The sequence below is a fragment of the Mustelus asterias genome, chromosome 16 (genome assembly GCF_964213995.1).
Source record: "Mustelus asterias chromosome 16, sMusAst1.hap1.1, whole genome shotgun sequence".
In the NCBI taxonomy this organism is placed as follows: Eukaryota; Metazoa; Chordata; class Chondrichthyes; order Carcharhiniformes; family Triakidae; genus Mustelus; species Mustelus asterias.
In genome coordinates this window covers 59,742,815-59,752,220 of record NC_135816.1, presented here as the reverse complement: position 1 = coordinate 59,752,220, position 9,406 = coordinate 59,742,815, and positions in this window count along the sequence as shown.

Sequence of the window (9,406 nt, the reverse complement as noted above, 5' to 3'; positions counted from 1 at the left end):
CAGAAACCATATAGTGCAGAAGGAGGCCATTCAGCCCATCAAGTCTGCACCGACCATAATCCCACCCAGACTCTATTCCCGTAACCCCACATATTTATCCTGCTAATCCCCCTGACACTAGGGTCAATTTAGCATGGCCAATCAACCTACCCTGCATAGCTTTGGACGGTGGGAGGAAACCAGAGGACCCGAAGGAAACCCACGCAGACATGGGGAGAATGTGCAATCTCTACGCAGACATGATTGGAAATGTCGGCATTGGACTGGGGTGGGCACAGTAAGAAGTCTCACAACATCAGGTTAAAGTCCAACAGGTTTATTTGGTATCACAAGCTTTTGGAGCGCTGCTCCTTCATTAGGTGAGTGGAGATTTGGGTTCACAAACAGGGCATATATAGACAAAGACTCAGTTGCAAGATAATGGTTGAAATGCAAGTCTTTACAAGTAATCAAGTCTTTACAGACAATGCGAGTGGAGAGAGGAATAATTATAAGTTGAAAAGGTGTGAATTGTCTCAAGCCAGAACAATTAGTATGATTAGTAGGGCTATGTTAATTGGACTGTGTAACGAGCGCCATATCCTGTTCTTATGCCCTAGTAAGAACAGGATATGGCGCTCGACTCATCGATCGACAGTTCCAAAGCCACAGCGATAAACCACACCGATCTCCTCAAAAGACAAACAGAGGACACGACCGACAGAGTACCCTTCGTCGTCTAGTACTTCCCTGGAGCGGAGGAGCTACGGCATCTTCTTCGGAGCCTTCAACACGTCATCGATGAAGATGAACATCTCACTGAGGCTGTCCCCACACCCTCACTACTTGCCTTCAAACAACCGCGCAACCTCAAACAGACCATTGTTCACAGCAAACTACCCAGCCTTCAGGAGAACACCGACTGATGCGCGATTAAATCACTCGGGAGGCTAGATCGTACCCGGGAAATAAAGGCTTTTATTAATAACAAGAATGGAGCATACTATATACAATACAATCCCAGACTAAAGGGTCACCAGGCAGTGCAGTGACCTTTATACTCCTCCAGGTAGGCGGAGCCAACTGGAGTGTACCACAGAACAATATCAACAGGTAGAACACCCCAACCCTAACCCCAACAGTGACAACAGTAACATACATACAAATACCCATAGTGCTGACCATCTATGTTTCAGTACCCATAGTGGTAACCATCTATGGTTCACCACATTCACCCCTCCTTTAAAACAAAGGCCGGCGGGGCAAAAAAAACAGAACGAACTGTCCATATATTCACAAGTTCAGTCGTATTGGAGGACCGCACCGTCTCTGCGACCTCCTCAACACTGGCGGTAGCGCTGGTTCTGGTGACCGTGATGATCCTCTCTCCAAGGCGGTGTCCAGTGACTCCTCCAGTTCCTCACGGACAGATGGACCATGAGGTGGGGACAATCTCCTGGACTCGAGCACGTCTTGAGGTGGCGACAATCTCCTGGACTCAGGCAAGCTGGACACGGGAGTAAGAGGGTTAAGTGGTGGTCCCGATACTGCCCGCGCCGTGTCAGGAGGGGAGATAAAGGTCAAGGGGTCCCTAACCAGGGGTGTGGGAGTGACAAGGGTTTCCAAGTCCCCTGCAGGCGCCAGATCTCGAATAGAGACCGTGTCCTCTTGCCCGTCAGGATATGCCACATAGGCATATTGAGGGTTGGTGTGGAGGAGATGGACCTGTTCAACCAAAGAGTCGGACTTGCGGGTCCTAACATGCCGCCGCAGGAGGACAGGTCCTGAGTACATCAACCAAGACGGCAATGAGATCCCAGAGGAAGACTTCCTAGAGAAGGAAAACATCCGCTCATGTGGAGTAGCGTTGGTTGCCATACACAGGAGGGACCGGATGGAATGGAGCGCATCAAGAATGACCTCTTGCCAACGGGAGACTGGAAGACCCTTGGACCTCAATGCCAGTAAGACAGCCTTCCAGACTGGAGCATTTTCTCTTTCAACCTGCCCGTTACCCCTGGGGTTGTAGCTCGTAGTTCTACTATATACAATCCCTTTTGAGAGCAGGTATTGCCTCAAGTCGTCACTCATAAATGACGAGCCCCTATCACTGTGGATATAGCTGGGGTAACCGAACAGGGTGAAAAGATCCCGTAATGCTTTGATAACCGTGGCAGTGGTCATGTCTGAACAGGGAATGGCAAAAGGAAATCGTGAGTACTCATCAATCACATTGAGGAAGTACACATTCCGATCTGTCGAAGGAAGGGGGCCCTTGAAGTCCACACTCAGTCTTTCAAAAGGGCGAGTGGCTTTAATGAGGTGTGCCCTGTCAGGTCGGTAGAAGTGCGGTTTGCATTCAGCACATACCTGGCAGCTTTGGGTTATTGACCTGACATCATCCACTGAGTAGGGTAGATTCTGGGCCTTTATGAAATGGAAGAGCCGAATGATCCCCGGATGGCAGAGATCATTGTGGAGGGCCTGTAACCGATCCTCCTGCACACTGGCACATGTTCCACGCGACAGGGCGTCTGAGGGCTCATTGAGCTTCCCCGGACGGTACATGATATCATAGTTGTAGGTGGAGAGTTCAATTCTCCACCTCAAGATTTTATCATTTTTGATCTTGCCCCGTAACGTGTTGTTGAACATGAACGCCACGGACCGCTGGTCCGTGAGCAGGGTGAACCGTTTTCCCGACAAATAATGGCGCCAATGCCGGATGGCCTCCACAATGGCCTGAGCCTCTTTTTCCACCGCGGTGTGCCGAATTTCAGGGCCTTGGAGGGTGCGAGAGAATAAGGCGACGGGCCTGCCCGCCTGGTTAAGTGTGGCGGCCAGGGCGAAATCAGATGCATCACTCTCCACCTGAAAGGGGATGGACTCATCGACAGCGTGCATTGTGGCTTTCGCGATGTCAGCTTTTATCCCTTCAAAGGCTAAGCGAGCCTCTGCTGCTAGGGGAAAAGAGGTAGACTTTATGAGCGGATGGGCTTTGTCCGCATAATTGGGAACCCACTGTGCATAGTATGAAAAGAAACCTAAGCATCTTCTCAATGCTTTGATGCGAGTGGGTAGGGGAAGTTCAAGGAGGGGACGCATACGGTCTGGATCAGGGCCGAGGACCCCGTTTTCCACCACGTATCCGAGAATTGCTAGTAGGCGCTTGCTAAATACACACTTCTCCCTGTTGTAGGTCAGATTCAGGTGAGACGCAGTGCATAAAAATCTAAGGAGATTGGCATCGTGGTCCTGCTGGTCATGGCCGCAGATAGTGACGTTGTCCAGGTACAGGAAGGTAGCCCGCAGCCCGTTTTGGTCCACCATTCGGTCCATTGCACGCTGGAAGACCGAGACCCCATTCGTGACGCCAAAGGGAACCCTTAAAAAGTGGTAAAGACGACCATCCGCCTCAAAGGCCGTATATTTTCGGTCCTCTGGGTGAATGGGGAGCTGGTGGTAAGCTGACTTCAAGTCAATGGTGGAGAACACCCGGTACTGCACAATCTGGTTGACCATGTCAGATATGCACGGGAGAGGATACGCGTCCAGCTGTGTGTATCTATTAATGGTCTGACTATAGTCTATGACCATCCGGGGTTTGTCTCCAGTTTTAACCACCACGACTTGCGCTCTCCATGGACGAGTGCTAGGTTGAATGATCCCTTCCCTGAGGAGCCGCTGAACTTCAGATCGAATAAAGATCCGATCCTCAGCGCTGTAACGCCTGCTCTTAGTTGCGATGGGCTTGCAGCCTGGCACGAGATTCTCGAATAAAGATGGTGGGGTGATTCTGAGTGTCGAGAGGCTACACGTGGAGCGCGCTGGGCAATTTGGAGGCTGCTGTGCTCCCACTGAAAGTGGAGGGAGTGGCCCATCGTACTACAGGGTTACACTCCTCAGGTGGACCATAAAGTCTAGTCCCAGGAGTATCGGAGCGCAAAGGTGCAGTAACACGAGGAGCCTGAAGTTCTCATAAACTGTGCCGCGCACCGTCAGGTTGACCACGCAGCTCCCAAGCACGGTAACAGATCGGGACCTCGACGCCATCGAAATTGTCTGTCTGACAGTCCGTACTCGGAGACCACACCGCTTCATGGTGTCAGGGTGAATGAAACTCTCCGTGCTCCCGCTGTCAAACAAACAATGAATTAGGCGTCCATTTACCTCTATGCCCATCATGGACTTGTCGAGTCTGGGAGGCTTGGCCTGGTCCAGGATGATCGACGCCACCGTTGGATCTTGAGTGCAACTGCAGGCAGCTGAGATGGTTGATGATGATGACCCCTGCTGGATCGCACGTGGTCGGTGGCGCTAAAAGTGGCGGCCCCTGCAGGTCACACGTGTCTTGCGTCTTCGTCGTCAGGAATGGCGGCGCTCGTGAATCGCACATGATGGAAGACCTCGAAGAAGCTGGAGACAAGGAGACAGGCTCAGGAGAATCACATGCCGCGCTGCTAAGCTTGGAGGGTGGTTTAGCCCTGCATACTTTGGCATAGCGCCCTTTCTTCCCACACGTGGAGCAAAATACCGTTCTGGCTGGACATCGCTGCCGAGGGTGTTTCGCCAACCCACAGAAATAGCACCGCGGGCCTCCTGGAGCTGCCGCCGTCGTCAGGTCCGAGGTTGAAAGCACAATCGCGCTGTTTTTCGGAGCCGCTGGGTAGAATTGAGTCGGTGGCTGTACTTGCCACGATGTTCCCACGTGGTCAGTGGGGTAAGTTTCAAGACTTCTGGAGGCTGTCTCCATCGTGTCAGCCAGTTCCACCGTCTTAGCGAGGTCTAGGTTACCTTGCTCTAGCAGCCGCAGGCGAATATAAGATGAGCCGATTCCCGCCACGAACGCATCTCGGATCAAGTCGTTAGTATACTGGGCCGCTGACACTGGCTTGCAGTTGCAGGCTCTGGCTAGCTGCTGAAGTTCGTGCAGGTACTGTCCTGTCGTTTCGCCGGGCTGCCGCCGTCGAGTGGCTAGAAGGTGTCGAGCATGAATCTCGTTTGGCGGTTTGTTGTACAGTTTCTTAAGTAGTTCGATGGCCCCTTTGTAGTCTTGGGCATCGCGGATTGATGAGTATATGGTGTCGCTTACCCTCGCGTGGAGGACCCGCAGTCTATCGGCATCGTTTTGAATGGCTGTTGAGGCATCGATATAGTCTTGAAAACACTTCAACCAATGGTTGAAAGTGTTCGATGCTCCCGCTGCACGTGGATCTAAGGTAAGCCGATCGGGTTTCAGCATTTGCTCCATGGTCTTTTTTTTTAACCAAATTTGTTATTAATAAAATTGATGCGCGATTAAATCACTCGGGAGGCTAGACTGTACCCGGGAAATAAAGGCTTTTATTACTAACAAGAATGGAGCACACTATATACAATACAATCCCAGACTAAAGGGTCACCAGGCAGCGCAGTGACCTTTATACTCCTCCAGGTAGGCGGAGCCAACTGGAGTGTACCACAGAACAATATCAACAGGTAGAACACCCCAACCCTAACCCCAACAGTGACAACAGTAACATATATACAAATACCCATAGTGCTGACCATCTATGGTTCAGTACCCATAGTGGTAACCATCTATGGTTCACCACACCGACCACGACACCACACAACCTTGCCACAGCAATCTCTTCAAGACGTGCCATATCATCGACCTGGATGCCATCATCACATATGAGAACAGCATCCACCAGGTACACTTGTACATACTCATGGGACTCAGCCAATGTTGTCTACCTCATACGCTGCAGGAGAGGATGCCCCGAGACATGGTACATCGGCGAGACAATGCAGACGCTATGACAACAGATGAATGGACACCACTTGACAAGCACCAGGCAGGTGTTCCCTTCCTGTTGGGGAACACTTCAGCAGTCAAGGGCATTCAACCTCTGATCTTCAGGTAAGTGTTCTCCAAGGCGGCCTTCAAGACACACGACAATGCAGAGTCGCTGAGCAGAGACTGATCACCAAGTTCCATACACATGAGGATGGCCTCAACCGGGACCTTGGGTGCATGTTACACTACATGTAATCCCCATCATTTGGCCTGGGATACAAAATCCTGCTAACTGTCTGTGGTGAACCATCGTTGGTTCCCACTGGATAGTACTGAGCCAGGGTCTGGCCAGTACTACAAGTATGTACATATGTTGCTGTTGGGTTAGGGATGGGTTGTGCTACTTGTTGCTGTTGGGGTTAGGGTGGGGTTGTTACACCTTTGTATTGTAGTGTTGTGGTAGATCCCAGTCGGGCTCCGCCTCCTGGGAGAGGTATAAAGGTCCCTGCTCTGGCTGGGACCCCTCAGTCTGGGATCGTGTATATAATTGTTAGCTGCTTCGTTACAGCAAATAAAAGCCTTTATTTCCTGAGCATCAAGCCTCGTGTATGATAACGCGCATCAATTTTATTTGCTGTAAATAAACTCTCGTCGGAGAAAAAAAAAGAGAGTATGGAGCAGATACTGAAGCCTGAACGCCTTACACTAGATCCTCGTGCGGTGGGCGCCTCTAACACCTTCGACCACTGGCTGAAGTGTTTCGAAGACTACCTGGCAGCCTCCGCTGCGGTCACCACAGATGATGACAGACTCCGGGTCCTCCATGCGAGGGTAAGCGACACTGTCTACCTCGCGATCCGTGCGGCCACCGATTACACAAAGGCCCTCGAGCTTCTGAAGAAGCGTTATATCAAACCGCCCAACGAAATACATGCTCGTTATCTCTTAGCCACTCGACGACGGCAGTCTGGCGAAACGATGGAGGAATACGCGAACGAGCTCCTACAGCTAGCCAGGGGCTGTAACTGCAAAGCTGTGTCGGCTGAGCAGAGTATGAACGACCACACCCGAGATGCGTTTGTGGCGGGAGTCGGATCGTCATACATTCGACTTAAACTACTGGAGAAAGGTAAACTTGACCTTACCCAGGCAATAGAGCTAGCGGAGATGCTGGAGACGGCCTCCAAAAGCTTAGTATTGTATCCTGAAGACCACGTGGAGACAACGTGGCAGGAGCAGTTGCCAATCCCTCCTCGTCCCTCGGGTTCAAAATGCTGCGTAATGGCGTGCTCACACTCGGGCCAGATGACGGCAGCAGCTCCGGGCGGCCCGCGGTGTTACTTCTGTGGGGGAGCGAAGCATACTCGACAACGGTGTCCCGCTAAGGCTGTGTTGTGCTCCGCCTGCGGTAAGAAGGGGCACTATTCGAAAGTGTGCCGATCTAAATCTAGGAACGGCAGTGCGGCCTGTGATTCCTCAGAGCCCGATTCTTCATCGTCGAAATCATCGAGGGTTTCGTCCACGTGCGAGGCCAGGACGACGCCATTACGGTCGACGGAGTCGGAGATGTGTGACCACCAGGGGTCGCTGAGTTTGGCGCCATCACCCACGTGCGACCTATGGGAGCGGCCATGTTGGTCGGCACCGACCGCGAACGACCAGCAGGAGTCATCCTCGTCGATTTCAGCTGCCTGCAATGGCGCTCATGAACCAACGGTGGCGTCGATCATCCTGGACCAGGCCAAGCCTCATAGACTTGACAAATCTATGATGAACATCCAGGTAAATGACCACTTGGTTTATTGTCCGTTTGACAGCAGGAGCACTGAGAGCTTTATCCACACAGACACTGTGAAGCGGTGTGGAATCCGGATTCAACCGGTCAAACAGACAATTTCTATGGCATCGAGGTCCCGGTCTGTCACCGTGCCAGGGAGTTGCGTGGTAACTTTAACGGTGCAAGGCACAGTTTACGAGCGTTTCAAGCTCCTAGTGTTGCCATACCTTTGCGCGCCAATACTTCTCAGACTTAACTTCATGGTCCACTTGAGGAGTGTAACCCTACAGTACGGTGGGCCACTCCCTTCACTTTCAGTGGGAGAACGGCAGCCTCCAAATTGCCCAACGCACCCCGCCTCTAGCCTCTCGACGCTGAAGATCACCACACCCTCCCTGTTCCAGAATCTTGTGCCAGGCTGCAAGCCCATTGCGACTAAGAGTAGGCGTTACAGCGCTGAGGATCAGATCTTCATTCGATCTGAGGTTCAGCGGCTCCTCAAAGAAAGGATCCTACAACCCAGCGCTAGTCCGTGGAGGGTGCAGGTCGTGGTGGTCAAAAGCGGGAACAAACCCCGGATGGTCATTGACTATAGTCAGACCATTAATCGATACACGCAGCTGGATGCGTATCCCCTCCCGCGCATATCTGATATGGTCAATCAGATTGCGCAGTACCGGGTGTTCTCCACCATAGCCCTCAAGTCTGCCTACCACCAACTCCCCATTCGCCCAGAGGACCGACAATACATGGCTTTTGAGGCGGATGGTCGCTTGTATCACTTTCTCAGGGTTCCCTTTGGTGTCACCAATCGGGTATCGGTCTTCCAGCGTGCTATGGACCAAATGGTGGACCAGAACGGGCTACGGGCTACCTTCCCGTACCTGGATAATGTCACCATCTGTGGCCATGACCAGCAGGACCACGACACGAATCTCCTGAATTTCCTACGCACTGCATCTCGCCTGAACCTGACCTACAACAGGGAGAAGTGTGTGTTCCGTACGCACCGTTTTGCCATTCTAGGATACGTGGTGGAAAACGGGGTCATTGGCCCTGATCCAGACCGTATGCGCCCCCTTTCTGAACTTCCCTTGCCCACTAGTGCAAAAGCACTGAGAAGATGCTTAGGCTTCTTCTCTTATTATGCGCAGTGGGTTCCCAATTACGCGGACAAAGCCCGTCCGCTCATTAAGTCCACTACTTTTCCCCTCACGCCAGAGGCCCGATTGGCCTTCGATAAATTAAAAGCCGACATCGCGAAAGCTACGATGCATGCTGTTGATGAGTCCATCCCCTTTCAGGTGGAGAGCGATGCATCTGATTTCGCCCTGGCCGCCACACTTAACCAGGCGGGCAGGCCCGTCGCATTTTTTTCCCGCACCCTCCAAGGCCCCGAAATCCGGCATTCAGCGGTGGAAAAGGAGGCCCAGGCCATTGTGGAGGCCATCAGGCACTGGCGCCATTACTTGGCGGGAAAACGGTTCACCCTGATCACGGACCAGCGGTCCGTGGCGTTCATGTTTAATAACACGCAGAGGGGCAAGATCAAGAATGACAAGGTCTTGCGGTGGAGAATTGAACTCTCCACCTATAACTATGACATCATGTATCATCCAGGGAAACTCAATGAGCCCTCGGATGCCCTCTCGCGTGGAACATGCGCCAGTATACAGGAGGACCGTTTGCAGGCTCTCCATAATGACCTATGCCATCCTGGGGTCACTCGGCTCTACCACTTTATAAAAGCCCGCAATCTGCCCTACTCGGTGGAGGACGTCAGGTCCATAACAAGAAGCTGTCGGGTATGCGCGGAATGCAAACCGCACTTTTACCAACGTGACCGGGCACATTTAGTCAAGGCCACT